We start from the raw sequence: 20153 nt of genomic DNA, 5'->3' as shown, positions 1-20153 counted from the left end.
AATGTTTCTTGAACACCAACTTTATTTTAAATGATTGAACTCATATTTATAGGGGAGAGAGATATAATTTTCTTTTTCATGCAATTTTGTCAGATTTTTCCATCAGGGATTTTCTACTTTTGTATAGTTCACTGGGGAGTTTTTCATCTTTCCTGTGTTCTGAAGTAATTTATATGGCAAGAGCATTATTTGCTCTTTGAAGGAATAAAGAGCTTACCTATAAAACTGGGTCTAGTGGCTCTTTGTGGAGACAGTATTAGAACATCATTTTAATATTTTTGTCTTGTTTGCAAGAAAGCAAAGTGGTTTTTGTTTGAGGAGGCTTTATGAATAGGGGAGGAAAGAAGAGTGGCAAAGGCAAGGGAGAAAGGGAAAGGTATTCCCAACTGAATGCAGAGTTCCAGAGAATAGCAAGGAGAGGTAAGAATGACCAATGTAAAGAAATAGAGGGAAACAATAAAATGGGAAAGACTAGAGCGCTCTTCAAGAAAAGTAGAGATATCAGGGGAATATTTCTTGGAAGGATGGGCATGATAAAGGACCGAAATAGTAAGGAGCTGACAGAAGCAGAAGAGATTAAGAAGAGGTGGCAAGAATATACAAAAAAAAAGGTCTTAATAACCTGGATAATCATGGTGGTATAGTCACTCACCTAGAGCCAGACATCCTGGAGTGTAAAGTCAAGTGGGCCTTAGGAAGTATAACTATGAACAAAGTTAGTGGGCGGGAGGAGTGATGGAATTTTAGCTGAGCTATTTAACACCCTAAAAGATGAGACTGTTAAAGTGCTGCACTCAATATGCTAGCAAATTTGGAAAATAGAACAGTGGCCACAGGACTAGAAAAGGTCAGTTTTCATTCCAGTGCCAAATAAAGGCAATGCCAGAGAATGTTCACATTACTGCATAATTGCACTCATTTAATATGCTAGCAAGGTTATGCTCACAATCAATCAAGTTAGGCTTCAGCAATATGTGAACTGAAAACTTTTCAGTACAAGGTGGATTTTGAAGAGTCAGAGGAACAAGAGATCAAATTTCCAGCATTTGTTGAATTGTGGAGAAAGCAAGGGAGTTCTACTTCTGCTTCATTGATTACGTTAAAGCCTTTGACTGCATGGATCACAACAAACTGTAAAAAATTCTTAGAGGGTGTGGAGAAAAGGGAACCCTCTTACACTGTTGGTGGGAATGCAAACTAGTACAGCCACTGTGGAGAACAGTGTGGAGATTCCTTAAAAAACTGGAACTAGAACTGCCTTATGATCCAGCAATCCCACTGCTGGGCATACACACTGAGGAAGCCAGAATTGAAAGAGACACGTGTACCCCAATGTTCATCGCAGCACTGTTTATAATAGCCAAGACATGGAAGCAACCTAGATGTCCATCAGCAGACGAATGGACAAGAAAGCTGTGGTACATATACACAATGGAGTATTACTCAGCCATTAAAAAGAATACATTTGAATCAGTTCTAATGAGGTGGATGAAACTGGAGCCTGTTATACAGAGTGAAGTAAGCCAGAAAGAAAAACACCAATACAGTATACTAATGCATATCTATGGAATTTAGAAAGATGGTAACAATAACCCTGTATACGAGACAGCAAAAGAGAGAGTGATATATAGAACAGTCTTTTGGACTCTGTGGGAGAGGGAGAGGGTGGGATGATTTGGGAGAATGGCATTGAAATACATATAATATCATATATGGAACGAGTCTCCAGTCCAGGTTTGATGCACGATACTGGATGTGTGGGGCTGGTGCACTGGGACAACCCAGAGGGATGGTATGGGGAGGGAGGAGGGTGGAGGGTTCAGGATGGGGGACACATGTATACCTGTGGCGGATTCATTTCGATATTTGGCAAAATCAATACAATATTGTAAAGTTTAAAAATAAAATAAAAGTTAAAAAAATAAAAACAAAATAAAATTCATTGCAAAACAAAAAAATTCTTAAAGAGATGGGAGTACTAGACCACCTTACCTGTCTCCTGAGAAACCTGTATTCAGGTCAAGAAGCAACAGTTAAAACCAGGCATGGAACAACTGACTGGTTCAAAATTGGGAAAGAAGTACGTCAAGGCTGTATATTGTCATCCTGTTTATTTAACTTAACATGCAGAGTACATCATACAAACTGCTGGGATCAATGAAGCACATGCAAGAATCAAGATTGTCCGGGAAAGTATCAACAACTTCAGATGTGAAGATGATACCATTCTGATGGCAAAAAGCAAAGAGGAACTAAAGAGCCTCTTGAGGAGGGAGAAAGAGGGGAGTAAAAAAGTGGCTTGAAATTCAGTGTGTAAAAAACTAAGATCATGGCATCTGGTCACATCACCTCATGGCAAATGGAAGGGGAAACAGTGGAAGCAGTAACAGATTTTCTTTTCTTGGGCTCCAAAATCACTGAGGGTGGTGACTGCAGACTTGAAATCAAAGGATGCTTGCTCCTTGGAAGAAAAGCTAAGACAGACCTAGACAATGTATTAAAAAGCAGAGACATCGTTTTGCTGACAAAGGTCTATCTAGTCAAACATACAGTTTTTCCAGTAGTCATGTACAGATGTAAGAGTTGGACCATAAAGAAGGTTGAGTGCCGAAGAATGGATGCTTTCCAGTTGTGGTGCTGGAGAACATTCTTGCGCATCCCTTGAACAGCAAGGAAATCAAACCAGTCAATCCTAAAGGAAATCAACCCGGAATATTCATTGGAAGGACTGATGCTGAAACCCCCATACTTTGGCCACCTGAAGTCAATAGCCAACTCATTGGAAAAGCCCCCAGTGATGGGAAAGATTGAAGGTGAAAGGAGAAGGGGAAAACAGAGGATGAGATGGTTAGATACTGTCACCAACTCAGTGGACATTTATTTGAGCAAACTCTGGGAGATAGTGAAGGACAGAAGAGCCTGGCATGCTGCAGTCCATGGGGTTACAATGAATCAGACACAACTTAGGGAATGAACAACAATAACATTATTACTGATACATGTTCTTGAAACAATTTTGGCAATTTCTGTTTTTCTAGAAAATTGTTCTGTTCAATGAAAAATTTCAAATTTTTATTCTGTATTTGGCCAGAGACAGAGAAGAGGGAATTTTTAGAGTAAAAATGATAAGCCTGACTTAGAATTTGAGTATATTGCTTTTGCCAGTTGAGTTAAATATTATATGAGACTTTCTTTAAATTTAATACTCAATAAATTATTATCACCTCTGATTGATCAAAATTTGTAAAAATTCTACAATATATATCATACCATTGTGCAACTTGGCTTCCCTTCCCTCTCTTACTATATCAAGGGAATCTTTCTTTGATAGTCCATGTAGAGCATGATTTCTTAAACTTGAACATTTGGGGCTTGATAATTCTTTAATGCAGGAGGCTATTTGGTGATTATAGGATGTTTATTTGCATCTCTATCTTCTACCTACTAGATGTCTGTAGCCCACTGGTTCAATGAACATGAGTTTGAGAAAGCTCTGGGAGATGGAGAAGGACAGGGAACCTGGCGTGCTGAAGTCCATGGAGTTGCAAGAGTCAGAACGATTCTGTGATTAGTTAATACCTACTGATGAAGCTTAATTTCTTTTCAGTTTTCTACTATTACAAATATGTCAATATTCTTTCACTATTTTCTAAGTATTTTTATGGGATAAATCCTAGTACTGGAATTTTGCACACAATTTTCACCTTAATATTGCCAAATACCACCCAAAGAGGTTATTCCAATAACTCTGACAACATTGTTATCAACCAAGTATTATATTATTTTTTCCCTTATATTCTCTGTGAAATAAATCATTAATCTTTCCAATTTAAATTAATTTTACTGCTTTAATTTGCATTTCTTTGCTTAATGTACATTGATCAAACTTCTGCATCATTTCCTATAATGTATCTGTTGTGTTTTTTGCCCCTTTTTATACTAGATTCTTAATCCATTTATTTTACTTTATACAAGTGTTAATATGCTCATTTGTTGAATTTTCCTTCAGTTCATTGTCTTTTATTCTTATCAAATTTATTTTTGCATAAATAATTTTGCTTTTTATGTAGTCAAATTGATGTCAGTCTTTAATTACTTCCCTGCCATGCTAGGAAAGACTATCTACATCCTAAGATGATTAAAATATTTACTCTTTTTCTTCTAACACATTTATTTTCCTATTACTTATATTTAAATTTTTGATCCCTCTGGAATTTGTGCTACAAACTGTTATATAAAATAAACTTATTTTTTCCCACAAGTGGTTACTCCATTTTTTTCATAGTATTTATTTACTAGTTTGTCCTTTTCTTTCTATTTAAAATATTACCTTTCAGATCAGATCAGTCGCTCAGTCGTGTCCAACTCTTTGCGACCCCATGAATTGCAGCACGCCAGGCCTCCCTGTCCATCACCAACTCCCGGAGTTCACTGAGACCCATGTCCATCGAGTCAGTGATGCCATCCAGCCATCTCATCCTCTGTCGTCCCCTTCTCTTCCTGCCCCCAATCCCTCCCAGCATCAGAGTCTTTTCCAATGAGTCAACTCTTCTCATGAGGTGGCCAAAGTACTGGAGTTTCAGCTTTAGCATCATTCCTTCCAAAGAAATCCCAGGGCTGATCTCCTTCAGAATGGACTGATTGGATCTCCTTGCAGTCCAAGGGACTCTCAAGAGTCTTCTCCAACAACACAGTTCAAAAGCATCAATTCTTTGGTGCTCAGCCTTCTTCACAGTCCAACTCTCACATCCATACATGACCACAGGAAAAACCATAGCCTTGACTAGACGAACCTTTGTTGGCAAAGTAATGTCTCTGCTTTTGAATATGCTTCAAGTTGGTCATAACTTTCCTTCCAAGGAGTAAGTGTCTTATAATTTCATGGCTGCAGTCACCATCTGTAGTGATTTTGGAGCCCAGAAAAATAAAATCTCTCACTGTTTCCACTGTTTCCCCATATATTTCCCATGAAGTGGTGGGACCAGATGCCATGATCTTAGTTTTCTGAATGTTGAGCTTTAAGCCAACTTTTTCACTCTCCTCTTTCAGTTTCATCAAGAGGCTCTTTAGTTCCGCTTCACTTTCTGCCATAAGGGTGGTGTCATCTGCATATCTGAGGTTATTTATTATCTTCCACTTATTTGTCCATTTCAAATACCATACTGTTTTAATTCCTGAATCTTTAGAGTAAAATTTGGAATTTGGTAGAAAATTGGTCTTTTGTTTTTTTTTTCCCTAAATTGTTAGGTAAGAATATTTTTGCACATTTATTCTTCTAGGAATTTTGTGATCAATTTTTTATATTCCATGAAAAATCTTGCTGGAATTTTATTTGGATTATATATATTGTTTGGGGGAGAATTGAAAGGTTGCAATATCCCCTGCCCTTCCATTATCATGGTTTATCTCCCTATTTGTTGAGCTCCTTAAAAAAACCTTTAGTAGAATTTTTCTTCAGTAGTTTTGTTTAGTTGGTATCTCTCTCAGGTTACTTTCTCTAAATGACTGGTTATTTTCCATTTTCCATTTATTTTTGTGATGATTATAATAGGCAGCTGATATTTGTATGCTCACCTCAAATGCTGACCCTTTGCTCGAGCATGCACACTAGGTACCCTTGTAGTTGGTTAAGTGCTGCTTCTAGGTGAGCGTCCCTCTAGTGTGTGCAGAAGGTCCCCTGTACAGGTCCTGTACAGTTGGGTGTGTTTCACTCCTGGGGGAGCTGGCTTAGGCTCTAACTAGAAGTAGACTAGCCAGGTGCCCCTTCCCTTTGTTTAGACTTGGGCAGTATCAACAGTGCTCAGCATTCTGGCCTAGGCCAGGTGCTGTAGGCCGCTTCTGTATCCACTGGGCAGAGAATGGACTGCGGGATCCAGCTGTCAAAGGCAGTCTGTACTTAATTACCTTTAATTGTGCTTCACTGCCCATCTGGCTTCTGTTCCTGCCAATTCTGAGCCTAGAGCTTTCCTGGAAGGAATAACCTCTACTTCTGCTGAAGGCTTGCCCTGTGCTTACTTTGCATTTTGGTTTTCTCTGCTCTGGTTTATCTGTAACTATAATCTGTTGTGCTTTTTATCTTTCAGAAAGCCATCCATATTTCTGATAAAAGCAATTCTTACTTTCATAATTATCATGTTTTATCTTTATTAGTATGGATTTACTGCTTTTTAAATGGAAATTTTGTGTGTATGTATAGTTGGGGAGGGAGTATTCAAATCAGAAATTTGGAATTAAAAAAATATGTTTTCTAATAAGCTACATTTCCTAACAGGAAAGTGATTTGAGTAGATTATGTAAGTAACTAGGCACATTTCCGGATGTTATTTTTATTTCTAATGACTTTATTAGTTCATTCTTTTGTAGTTTTGGAGTTGCTTTCTGTTAATTTAGTCATCTTGATCTATAGGCTCCAGACTGTCTTCTTCTCCAAAGCAGTTTCTTCTGACACTGCTCGTGTCTCATCTATTATGTTGCCCCTGTCTGGGGGAAAAAAATACACACACACACACACACACACACACACACATATAAATGCATACCTATATTTTATATCTTTTATTCTCTTATTATTTTGAACTCTTTTCATATTCTGCATTCTGGGTACACAGCAGACATTTATTGAAAAGAATATATGTAGTAGCTACCACAGCAATTTTTCCAAGCAGCAACTCATGCAAAATCTTGACTATTTTTCAAAATCAATAAAATCCTAAACATGTAGGTAATTGATTGCTAGGTAATTTGAAAATATCACAGTAATACTTTCTAATATCATTGTTTCATTTCTCTTTTCCATCATAGTCACTTAAAAATCATTTGTTGTTTCAATTATTCAGTCTTCTAGGTTTTCTCAAAAGGATTCAAGAGGATAATTTATTAAATGGTCACTCATAATGTTTTCCAGAAGAGGAAAAATAGGGCAGAGCAAACCCGTCTCTCCTTCAGTCCCACCATTGCATTAATTTCTGCCAGACCAAACTGTGTATATATAAAGTATTTTACTGAAGGGTTCGACATACTCAAAGACATACTCAAAAGGGTATTGCATGGTAGGAGAGTCTACAGTTGATGTATTAGCTGGATAAATGTTTCTTTTTGGAAAATGTTATGTGCTTACTTTTAGCCTGTGCCGTGTCTTCGCTGCACACGGGCCTTCTCTAGCTATGGTGAGTGGGGCTACACGCTCGTTGTGGTGCATAAGCTACTCAGTACAGTGGCTTCTCTTGTTGCAGAGCGTGAACTTCAGGGCGTGTGGGCTTCAGTAGTTGGGCACATTGTCATTGTTGCTCTGCGGCATGTGGAATCTTCCCAGATCAGGGATCTAACCCATGTCCCCTCCATTTTGCAGATGAATTATTAACCACAAGCCACCAGAGAAATCCCCAAATGTTTCCTTTTTTATAAAAGGGAACATATTTTTAGACTTTTGGCTTTCATATGCTCAGTGTTGCTTGTATATTTTTACTACCACTGACCTCACTTCTTTTGTATGTGACCCTCTGCTGTAATACACAGGTTTCTCAGTTAAACAACTTTAACATCCCTGAGGAAATACTAAGCTTTTCCAAGGAAGCCTTTATGCTTTGATCTTTCCCGGCTGAGAGGAGCTACCCCATGCCCGAGGTCAGGGGCTGCGGCCGAGAGGAGCAACCCCATGTCCAAGGAGTGGTGGAAAAACATCTATTTCTGCTTTATTGACTATGCCAAAGCCTTTGACTGTGTGGATCACAATAAATTGTGGAAAATTCTTCAAAAGATGGGAATACCAGACCACCTGACCTGCCTCTTGAGAAACCTGTATGCAGGTCAGGAAGCAGCAGTCAGAACTGGACATGGAACAACAGACTGGTTCCAAATAGGAAAAGGAGTACGTCAAGGCTGTAGATTGTCACCCTGCTTATTTAACTTATATGTAGAGTACATCATGAGAAATGCTGGGCTGGAAGAAGCACAAGCTGGAATCAAGATTGCCGGGAGAAATATCAATAACCTCAGATATGCAGATGATACCACTCTTATGGCAGAAAGTGAAGAGGAACTAAAAAGCCTCTTGTTGAAAGTGAAAGTGGAGAGTGAAAAAGTTGGCTTAAAGCTCAACATTCAGAAAACGAAGATCATGGCACCTGGTCCCATCACTTCATGGGAAATAGATGGGGAAACAGTGAAAACAGTGGCTGACTATTTTTTTGGGCTCCAAAATCACTGCAGATGGTGACTGCAGCCATGAAATTAAAAGACGCTTACTCCTTGGAAGGAAAGTTATGACCAACCTAGATATCATATTCAAAAGCAGAGACATTACTTTGCCAACAAAGGTCCATCTAGTCAAGGCTATGGTTTTTCCAGTGGTCAAGTATGGATGTAAGAGTTGGACTGTGAAGAAAGCTGAGCACCGAAGAATTGATCCTTTTGAGCTGTGGTGTTGGAGAAGACTCTTGAGAGTCCCTTGGACTGCAAGGAGATCTAACCAGTCCATTTTGAAGGAGATCAGTCCTGGGTATTCATTGGAAGGATTGATGTTAAAGCTGAAACTCTAATACTTTGGCCACCTCATGAGAAGAGTTGACTCATTGGAAAAGACTCTGATGCTGGGAGGGATTGGAGGCAGGAGAAGACGGGGACGACAGAGGATGAGATGGCTGGATGGCATCACTGACTCGATGGACATGAGTTTGAGTAAACTCCAGGGGCTGGTGATGGACAAGGAGGCCTGGCGTGCTGCCATTCATGGGGTCGTGAAGAGTTGGGCATGACTGAGCGACTGAACTGAAAGTGCACAGCGTAAGCATAGGTGTTCATCTCTGGGGCTTGTGACCAGGGGCTCTAGTTCCAGGAGGAAGAGTATGTTCTCTCATTCTACTCAGTTCTACTTTATTCTCTTTGTTAACGAGTGTGTTAGTCCAAGTCCAGTTAGGCAAATGGCATGACATCATACATTTTAACAGAATCAAAAAGTACCAGGAACTGGTATTGGAGAATTGAAGGGTGATATGGGATGTTGTTGTTGTTGTTTTTCAGTTGCTCAGTTGTATATGACTCTTTGCGACCCCATGGGCTGAAGCATGCTAGGCTTCCCTGTCCTTCAGTATCTCCTGGAGTTGTTCAAACTCATGTTGATTGAGTTGATGATGCCATCCAACCATCTCATTCTCTGTCACAACCCTTTTCTCCTGCCCTCAATCTTTCCCAGCATCAGAGTCTTTTCTAGTGAGTGGCTCTTCAGATCAGGTAGCCAAAGTATTAGAGCTTCAGCATTAGTCCTTCCAATAAATATTTAGGGTTGATTTCTTTAGAATTGACTGGTTTGATCTCCTTGCTGTTCATGGGATTCTCAAGAGTCTTCTTTAGCACCACAGCTTGAAAGCATCAATTCTTCAGCACTCAGCCTTTTTTATGGTCCAATTCTCACATCCACACATGACTACAGGAAAAACCACAGCTTTGACTAGATGGACCTTTGTCACCAAAGAGATGTCTTTGCTTTTTAATATGTTGTCTAAGTTTGTCATAGCTTTTCTTCCAAGCTTTTCTTTTAATTTCATGGCTTCAGTCAGTGTCCACAGTGATTTCTGAGCCCAAGAAAATCAAGTCTGTCACTCTTTCCATTTTTTTCCCACCTATTTTTCATGAAGAGATGGGACTGGATGCCATGATATTCATTTATTGAATGTTGAGTTTTAAGTCAGCTTTTTCACTCTCTTTCACCTTCATCAAGAGGCTCTTTAATTCTTTGCTTTCTTCCTTTAGAGTGGTGTCTTCTGCATATCTGAGATTATTGATATTTCTCCTGGCAATCTTGATTCCAGCTTGTGCTTCATCCAGCTTGCCATATTGCATGATTTGTAAGTTCAATAAGCAGGGTGACAATATACAGCCTTGATGTACTCCTTTCCCAATTTTGAACCAGTTCATTGTTCTATGTCTGTTTCTAACTGTAACTTCTTGATCTACATACAGGTTTCTCAGGAGATAGGGAGGGTGGTTGGGTATTCTAATCTCTTTAAGAATTTTCCTCAGTTTTTTTGTGATCTACACAGACAAAGGCTAAGCATAGTCAATGAAGCAGAAGTAGGTATTTTTCTGGAATTCCCTTGATTTTTCTATGATCCATTAATGTTGGCAATTTGACCTCTGGTTCCTGTGCCTTTTCTAAATCCAGCCTGTTCATCTGGAAGTTCTTGGTTCACACATGGTTGTAGTCAAGCTTGGGGGATTTTGAGCATTACCTTGCTAGCATGAGAAATGAGCACAATTGTGGATGTGAATGTTGGAACATTCTTTGGCATTTCCCTTTTTTGGGATTGGAATGAAAACTGACCTTTTCCAGTCTTGTGGCCACTGCTGAATTTCCCAAATTTCCTGACATATTGGTGTAGCAGTTTCACATCATCAACTATTAGAATGTTAAATAGCTCAGCTGGAATTCCATCACCTCCACTAGCTTTGTTGGTAGTCATGCTTCCTAGGGCCCACTTGACTTCACACTCCAGGATGTCTGGCTCTAGGTGAGTAATCACACTGTCGTGATTATACAGGTCATTAAGACCTTTTTTTTTGTACAGTTCTTATGTGTATTCTTGCCACCTCTTCTTAATATCTTCTTCTTCCGTTAGGTCCACACCTTTCTGTCCTTTATTGTGTCCATTTTTGCATGAAATCTTCCCTTGGTATCTCTAATTTTCTTGAAGAGATCTCTAGACTTTCCCATTCTATTGTTTTCCTCTGTTCTTTGCATTGTTCACTTTAGAAGGCTTTCTTATATGGGATGAATGAGGTAATGCAGAGATAGGAACTTCATGAAGCGACTGTTACCCTAAAGCAGAGGAAGTAGAAGAGTGTGAGGTTAATGGGACTCTGAAGGTTGATGTTGGGGTCCCCAGAGCTGACACCCAGGCCTGCAGATGGGAGCTGCTGCCCGGTGCTGGCATCTCTGAGGGAGTGCACTGAAGCCAGCTCTGGGAGTGAGGAGATAAAGGTGAAACTTGAACCAGCAGTTAACCGCTGCTGCTGCTAATAGGAACCATGGCTGGGCAATGCTGATAGGAATGTAGATGGCAGGTATGAAGAAGAAAGTTCTTTGTTCTTCCTCCAGCTCACAGTCTCCCTGTAGTGACCTCTATTGGCAGAAACTAACAGGAAGCTGCTGGGATAGGAGAGCTGTCTACAGAGTCCCAGTCCCAGCACCACATAACTGGGCAGAGAAGGGAGGGTTTGGAGGTGGAACAACAGTGAAGTCAGTGAGGGTTTATCATGATGTGAGGTACCTTGCGTTCACCAGAGACGCACAAGCTAGTCTTGGCTTGTGGAAATCACATTTTGGTGCAAGGATGGTTGACAAATAGAGCAGTGGAGAAGATAGAGGCCTGAAATGGAAGGGTGGTACATACATGGTAACATGATTTGATAAAAGTACCTTGCCTTCAGTGGACAAATGATTACTTTTCAATACATGGTGCTGGAGAAAGTAGTATCTATTTGGGGAAAAGTGAATCTTAAGTTGACCTCACCATAAAAATTAATTCAAGTGGGCCATAGATCTGAATGTGACTGGTAAAACAAGAAAGCCTTTAGAACGTAACAAAGGAAAATTACCATGGATTAGGCAAGATTACTTCAATAAGACTCCCAAAACACATTAAGGTATAAAAGAAGAGAAAAGAAGATATATTAAACTTCATTAAAAGTAAGAACTTCTGTTCATCAGAAGATATCATTAAGAAACTGGGCAAACCTCACATTGAATAAAGACATTCATTATGTGTGTGTGTATGTGTGTGTGTGTATATATATATATATATATATATATATATATATATATATATGAAGTCACTCAGTCATGTCCAACTCTTGGTGACCCCATGGACTGTAGCCTACCAGGCTCCTTTGTCCATGGGATTTTCCAGGCAAGAGTACTGGAGTGGATTGCTATTTCCTTCTCCAATACACACACACACACACACACACACACACACACACACCTGACAAAGGACTCATATCCAGCATGTATAGATATTAAGCATCAGTAAATCAATACAGATAAAGCATATAACTCAAGTGAATGCCACAATGAGAGAATAGAACAAAACCAGAATGTCTGTAATTAAAATACTGAAAACATTAGGGGATAACAGAGCAGCTGGAGTTGCTGAGGGGAGTATAAACTGGTTCAGTTACTTTGGAAAACTTAGTTGGCATCTGTTAAAGCCAAACATACTCTGATCTTGTGACGCAGCAATTCTATTTCCACGTATATTTCCAAGAAAAATGAGCATCTGTATTTACCAAAAGGCATATAAAATGCTTTTTGAGGCTTTGCTGCTGCTGCTGCTAAGTCACTTCAGTCATGTCCAACTCTGTGTGACCCCATAGATGGCAGCCCACCAGGCTCCCCCGTCCCTGGGATTCTCCAGGCAAGAACACTGGAGTGGGTTGCCATTTCCTTCTCCAATGCATGAAAGTCAAAAGTGAAAGTGAAGTTGCTCAGTTCTGTCCCACTCTTTGCGACCCCGTGGACTGCAGCCCACCAGGCTCCTCTGTCCATGGGATTCTTAGTTAGCCCCAAACTGGAAAGAATACAAATGTCAAATGGTAGGAGAATGTAGGAGCAAGCTGTAGTATAATGTATTATTGGAGTGGACTACTGCTATGCAGCCGTGGAAAGAAGGGGTGCATAAACACAGAAACATGGCTCAATCTCAAAAGCATTCTTTCAGACAAGCGAAACCAGGCCAGACTGTGTACACCCTGTGTGATTCCATATATGTGAAGTTAAAGGCAGATAAAAATAATCGATGATGATTCAAGTCAGTGTAGAGGGTGTCTTTGAGGTGAGTATTGCACTGGGAAGAGGTGCAGGGAATTTTCTGGAGTGACATAAATGCCTATATCTTGATCTGGGTGATGCATACACAGGTAAAAAGTAAATAAAAATTTACTTAGCTGCTGAGTTAATAATGTACACTTAGCAGTATGAAAATCATACATCAAAAAAAGAAAGACTCTAAAAAGGGAAAGAATATTTCTTTTGTTAGCACATTCCTGGCTTTGCGTGTTTGGAGTGGTAGATTTCCGTGATCGTGCTTTGGAGTATTTGGCTCTTTTCTGTCCTAAGGAAAGCCTAGCATCACACAACAAAACAGAAATCGTAACAGCTCTTAGGTTGACCTTTTTGTATCCTTCTAGGAGTGGCATCATTTTCAAATTGAATTCTTTGATTTTTGGACACTTTCTGAGAGAGACCAAGGGGATGGGGAGTTTGTTCATCACACCCTGTATAGAAGGATGTAAAAGGCTCACTTACAAAGGCTTCACAGCACATGGAGAATCAAGTGCAGAGAGCACCCTGGAGACATAAAGGGAAAGCCGTGAAGCGATACAGAGAGCAGTGCTCAAGGGCTCAGGTGTGTCGTGAGATAACCTTGCACAGAAAGCTCTTGACAAGTATTAGCTATTGATGCAAACCTTAGGCTTTTAATAAAGCCAATAAATGCCATATCTGGCAACTGGTGAAGAGTTGTCTGCCTTTTTAAAAATCTTTGTGTGTGTGTATAGAATGTGTGAGTGTGTGCATGTGTATGTACTCAAATGTACACTGTGAGAAGAGAACTCTCTTTGTATTAAGTCATTGACCCTTCCCTATGAGAGATCACTTCTGTTGCAATAAATAGCCTGTTTGTATGTATACCTAACGCTTGTCAGCAAGGAGCCCAGTGGAGAGTCAAGCCCTTTTGTTGAGGAAGTCATGGGCATTCTGCCAGAGAAAGTCAGGCGCTCTGGGGAAAAGGTGATTGTAACTGAAGTGTAATTAAAGAAGCAAGAAGACCGGAATGACCATCATTTGGAAATGAGGGGAAAATCCAAGAAGGAGCGAATGAAGACTAGTGGTGTAGTGCTAACCCAAAGCTAAGTTTCTAGCATTGCCTGAATAATACATAAACTTGTAATTAAGATTTAAGATGATCCCCTGTGGGAAATGTACTTATGGGCCAGAAGAATTCAATATTTCTTGTACCCATTAAAGGCAAAATGATAAATCATCTTTTTTCTTTCTCTGTTGGAAGTAGGAGCATGGTAACTTAAATCACAAAGAAAGTGCTGATGTGTTTAGAAGGAAGAACAAGTCTGGGGTGGTGCCAGGAGGATGGAAATTCAGAGGAGTCTTGGTGAGTCTCATCAGCTAAATGTGGCAAAACTCAGAAGAGTTATGACTTTTTGGTGTAGGCATGGGGTGCAAGATAAGGGTAGAATTGGCTTGAAATTTGAAATTTTAGGAGTTTTTCTTTTGAGAAGTTGATATGAAGTTAAGTGAAGTAAAAGATGTTTAGTCATGTCCGACTCTCTGTTACCCCATGGACTGTACTGCTAGGCTCCTCTGTCCGTGGAATTCTCCAGGCCAGAATACTGGAGTGGGTTGCCAACTCCAGGGCAGAAGTTGATATAAAGAGTTTCTAGTCTGCCACTCTGTTGGTGAAGGAAATGGCAAACTACTCTAGTATTCTTGCATAGAGAATCCTGTGGACAGAAGAGCCTGCTGGGCTGCTGTCCATGGAGTTGCACAGAGTCAGACACGACTGAAGTGACTTAGCATGCATGCATGCATTGAAGAAGGAAATGGCAACCCACTCCAGTATTCTTGCCTGGAGAATCCCAGATACAGAGGAGCCTGGTGGGCTGCCATCTATGGGGTCGCACAGATTTGGACATGACCGAAGTGACTTAGCAGCAGAAGCAGTCTGCCACTCTGTATTTGTTGGACTGAGATTTTCAGTTTGAGATTTTTGCAGTGAAAGTGTGAAACCCATCTTGATGGTTGGATGACATCGCCAACTAAATGAGAATGAGTTTGCACAAACTCAGGGAGCTGATGGACAGGGAGGCCTGGCATACTGTAGTCCATGGGTTTGCAAAGAATTGGACATTACTGAGCGACTGAACAACAACAATCTTGATTACATTTTGTGAAATAATCGTGTGTGGTCCTTGGGTAGATGCCAATTCACATCAATCAGGAAGGTGCAGGGAGAAATACAGAGAAATAGAAACTGGAGTTGTAAAGGTAAAGAGCTCACTTGCTTCTTTTTATACACAAGAAACCAGAGTAAATTGTCCAAAATCCCATGGCCACTTTTCAGTAGGGCTAGAACTTGGATGCAAATTTCCTGACTCAGCACCTAAGATCCTGTTCATCTTCCACAAAGCTCCACAAAGGGGTGATTTCCACCAGAGACACTGCTCAGTGTAGGAGTCATCATTTTGTCATCAGAAGGCATTTTCTGGTATCTTGTTGCCTTCTAATCGGTGCTGATACTGTTCACGGATGGAGAGAATCATAGACACTTTTTAAACTTTTAGGTTACAGGATTAAGGGATAGATCTCCAGGCAAGAATACTGGAGTGGGTTGCCATGCCCTCCTCCAGGGGATCTTCACAACCCAGAGGATGATGCCAGGGGATGATCCCAGGGCTCGAACCCCCATCTCTCATGTCTGCCTGCATTGGCAGGTGGGGTCTTTACCATCAGCGCCTCCTGGGAAGCCCTGAAAGTGAATTTCACTCTTTTGAAATTATGGTTTGGCTGCATTTAAAATTTTGGAATGATGGCTCATTTTCCTGAGTACTTGGAAGATGTTGAATTGTTTTCTTCTGTTGTTATCATTGGGAAGTCTGTTGTCAGTCTAATAATTAGTGTCCCTTGATAAATAATTGATCATTTTACTCTGGCCTTTTCACATTTTGTTGTTGTTTTCTTGTGGTTTCAGGCTGAGGGCTGATGTATATAGATTTAGCTGTATTAATTCTACTTGAGACTCATTAGGATTCCTGTAACTAAGGATTCTTTAATCACCTGTGAAAAAAGTCACAGCTATTATCTTTTTCAATATTGCCTCTTTCCTGTTTCCTCCTTTCCCTCCTGCCACCCTCTTTAAAGATACATGCTGGACCTTCTCATTATCTCTTCTTCTCTCCTGAAGCTCACTTTCCTGGTTTGCATCTCTATTTATATTGGTTTCATCCTTAGTCCTTTCTTCACATCTGTCTTCCTCTTCAGATTTTGAATCTGCCTCTCTACCTATGCATTATGTATCCATTCCCTAAAGTTCTAAACTTCAACAAATAGGTTTGTCCTTTAGATGGTTAAAATGTTCTCTTCCTGATCTAGTCTTTCTCAAAAGTGGATCCCTTTGAGGATACCCTCTTTGTGTGGAGTCTGTTTCAGCACCCTGACTTTCCCAAGCTAAAGTTCATCACTGTACGGCTCTTAATATGCTAATCCTTCTAGAACCACCCCTCATTCTCTATTTCCTGATATCAACAAAGCTTTAGCTCCATTTACCATTTCAGCGTCTACTGAATTTCAGTTTTTTAGTTTTCCTCTTCATTTTGGAGCTTTTCTTTTACTTTTAGGTCCTCGGTCATGTGTGTAAATGGAATGTTGTTACCATGCTACTCTGGATGCTTTGGATGGAAGGGCTTTTAAGGTTATTCAGATCAGGGTTTCTTAAATTTAATATTCATATACATCACCTGGCAACTGTGTTAAAACGCCAGCTCTATTTCAGTAGATCTGGGAGAGGGCCTGAGATTTTGCATTTCTCACAGACTCTCAGCTGATGCTATTGTTTCTGCTCCATGGACACCATCTTAGTAGAAGTATCCTAAATCATATGCTTTTGTAAACAGAAACCCATGAAAATTTTATCTCTTTTCCAAAGAGGCAAAGGACTAGAAGATAGAGAAAAAAAATTCTAATTGTTTTATTAGTTAGACTTGTTTGCCTGCAAGTTATATCATATAAACACTAGAGAATCTCTTGGGATCCTAAAACAGAAACTTTTTTTTTTGTCTGCAGAATGACTGAAAACAGGAACTTAAATGTGATCTACTTTGTCTGTTTCCTGCATTATTATGTTTTCTCTCTCTCTTATGTTCCTTGTTACATGAGCACATCAGCCATAGAAGAACTCTCTCCTCTTCTGTCTCTCTCAAGATCAAAGAAGTAGTATACCAGGCTGGACAAAGGAATGGCTTATTAAACCATCTGGTTTGAGTTATGACTTTGCCATTTACTAGCTGTTTAAGTTTGGGCAAGTAACTTAACCTCTATGACTCTTAGTACTCTTATATGTAAAATGGGAGTATTAACAGCTCCTACAGAATGGGATTAAATGAGTTATTATATAGACAATTCTTAGAATAGCCATTGAAATAGAGTAAACATGCAACAAATGTTGTAATTTTTATATTTTCTTCTATTTTACTTCTTGTTTGTCTTCTGAAAAATGACTCATTGGTTCAACTTGGTTTCGATACACAGACTTGGACCTATCAGAGATGGCCAGGAGTTATGATATGTGTTATATTGTATGAAATAGCTTATCTTGTAGTAGTCACGTGATTGAAAGTGGTGGCCATTCTTTGTAAAGAGGAGGGTTTGATCTCATGGACTATTAGTAGAGCTCAGTCAGGGGTTCACAATACAGTGCTTGTGAACTAATGTAAACAAGTATTTTATTTCTTCTAGGTAAATTATATTAATTACATAAACCATCATTTTTAAAAGCAATTAGGAGCTAGTTACTAGAAACTGAGAATCATTATTGATTTGTTGTTGTTATTCAGATACTCAGTAGTGTCCAGCTCTTTCTAACCCCATGGACTACAGCATGCCAGGCTTCCCTGTTCTTCACTACCTCCCAGAGCTTGCTCAAACTCATGTCCATTGAGTAGGTAATGCCATCCAACCATCTTGTGTTCTGTCGTCCCCTTCTTCTCCAGCCTTCAGTCTTTCCTAGCATCAGGGTCTTTTCTAAAGAGCCATCTCTTTGCATCAGGTGGCCAAAGTATTGGAGCTTCAGCTTCAATATCAGTCTTCCAATGAATATTCAGGATTGATTTCCTTTAGGATTGACTTGTTTGATCTCCTTGCAGTTCAAGGGACTTTCAAGAGTCTTCTCCAACACCACAGTTCAAAAGCATCAATTCTTTGGTGCTCGGCCTTCTTTATGGTCCAACTCTTATATCTATATGTGACTTCTGGGAAAACCATAGCTTTGATTATATGGAATTTTGTTGACAAAGTAATGTCTCTGCTTTTTAATATGCTGTCTAGGTTGGTCACAGATTTTCTTCCAAGGAGCAAGCATCTTTTAATTTCATGGCTTCAGTCACCATCTGCAGTGATTTTGGAGCCCCCAGAAATAAAGTCTCTCACTCTTTCCATTGTTTCCCCATCTATTTGCCATGAAGTGATGGGACTGGATGCCATGATCTTCGTTTTTTGAATATTGAGCTTTAAGCCAGCTTTTTCACTCTCCTCTCTCATTTTCATCAAGAGGCTCTTTAGTTCTTCTTCACTTTCTGCCATAATGATGGTGTCATCTGCATATCTGAGATTATTGGTATTTCTCCTGCCAATCTTGATTCCAGCTTGTGCTTCATCCAGCCTGGCATTTTGCATGATGTACTCTGCATATAAATTAAATAAGCAGAGTGACAATATAAAGCCTTGATGTATTCCTTTCCCAATTTTGAACCAGTCTGTCCTTCCATGTCCAGTTCTAACTGTTGCTTCTTGACCTGCATACAGGTTTCTCAGCAGGCAGTAAGGTGGTCCAGTATTCCCACCTCTTGAAGAATTTTCCACAGTTTGTCGTGACCCACACAGTCAAAACCTTTAGTGTAGTCAATGAAGCAGAAATGATGTATTTCTGGAATTCTCTTGCTTTTCTATGATCCAACGGGCGTTGGCAATTTGATCTCTGGTTCCTCTGCCTTTTCTAAATCCAGCTTAAACATCCAAAAGTTCTTGGTTCATGTACTGTTAAAGCCTGGCTTGGACAATTTTGAACCTTACTTTGCTAGCATGTGAAATGAGTGCAATTTTGTGGTAGTTTGAACATTCTTTGGCATTGCCTTTCTTTGGCATTAGAATGAAAATATTTTATTTGTATAATTTAAACTGGCGTGTTTCTCAGGGCTAGTTTATATGACATCATAGTTGTGGTCCATGTATATTTCCAGAGGGTGTTATTTATATGACTCCGGTATGGATGGTCACCTGGATGTCTGCAAAAACTCCGGCATTTCTACAGTTGACTCAGCATGATTTTCCAATATTCTTTAAGAAACTTGGGTCCCATAAGGTTTAGCACAGTTGCAAAGGTCCTGTTGCAGAGTACAAATGCAAACATTTGGATTTTTAAATGTTTTCAGGAAGGACTGTCTTATCAAGGCGCCTATCAGTCACCAGTGTGGTCTTGAGTGGCCCACTGCTTTGTATCACTCTTACTCTAGTTTTTTAATTATAAATCATGTTTAGCTTATCTTTGTACATCTGTTAAAATTTTATGTGGATTTATTGGTTAACCTTGTTTGTGTTGATGCAATAATTTTCTAAAAACTAGGTATTTAAATATGAATATAATTCAGATACAAATCACCCATAGTCCTATTGCTAATGTAAATTTGTATGTAATTTTCCTAAACTCTATATTCACTCTTATTACTGGCTTCATTTGCCACTTATATATGGGAATAAATGAAGCCAAGGGGCTGTGGTTTCTCTTTAACCTGCTAACATGGGGCTTGATGAGAAAAGTTGGAGAACCTTGCATTGGACAGAGTGTCTCCCCAAAAATGTTAAAGTCTTAATCCCCCGTGCCTGTGAATGTGACCTTATTTGGAAATAGGGACTTTACAGATGATCAGGTTAAGATGAAGTCATTAGACTGGACCCTAAACCAATGTCCTTATGAAAAGGAAAAATTTAGACACAGAGACAGACACATACAGGGAGAATGTCATGTGTAGGTGAAATAAGAGATCAAAGTGCTGTGTCCATAGGTAAAGATGTCAGTGATGGTCAGCCAGCCAGAAGCTAGGAGAGAGGCAGGTCAGATTCTCTTTCATAGCCCTCAGTGGGCTCCAGCCCTGCTGAAACCTTGATTTCATACATCTAGCCTCTAGGACTGTGAAAAAATGTATTTATTCTAAGCCACTTAGTCTGTGGTATGTGTTACAGCATCCCTAGGAAACCAATACAGAAAGGAAGTTGGGTAAACAGGAATATAGATAGATAGGAGATATGTAGATACGTGCATGGGGAGATGGGCGAATGGATGGACGGATGGATAAATTGATAGGTAGTTAGGCAG

General features: G+C 39.7%; 1 long non-coding RNA gene across 8 annotated transcripts in view; it reads left to right on the top strand.

Moving 5' to 3' along the window:
- LOC147365488 (uncharacterized) overlaps window positions 1–20153 on the top strand; it is a 285820-nt gene that overhangs the window by 88561 nt on the left and 177106 nt on the right. For 2 of the 8 annotated variants that reach the window (XR_015135584.1, XR_015135586.1), the window contains one exon: window positions 3449–4261. The exons of the other annotated variants lie outside the window; for them this stretch is intronic. This is a non-coding gene — a long non-coding RNA (uncharacterized LOC147365488). Of the gene's footprint in view, window positions 1–3448; window positions 4262–20153 lie in introns of those variants that run through there. 8 annotated transcript variants of the gene reach the window in all.

The sequence above is a fragment of the Bos grunniens genome, chromosome 10, assembly GCF_055505025.1.
Source record: "Bos grunniens cultivar Pamir isolate PY7600 chromosome 10, Bosgru_T2T1.0, whole genome shotgun sequence".
In the NCBI taxonomy this organism is placed as follows: domain Eukaryota; kingdom Metazoa; phylum Chordata; class Mammalia; order Artiodactyla; family Bovidae; genus Bos; species Bos grunniens.
The sequence above is the reverse complement of the archived record's forward strand: the minus strand, read 5'-3'. Positions and strand labels throughout refer to the sequence as shown.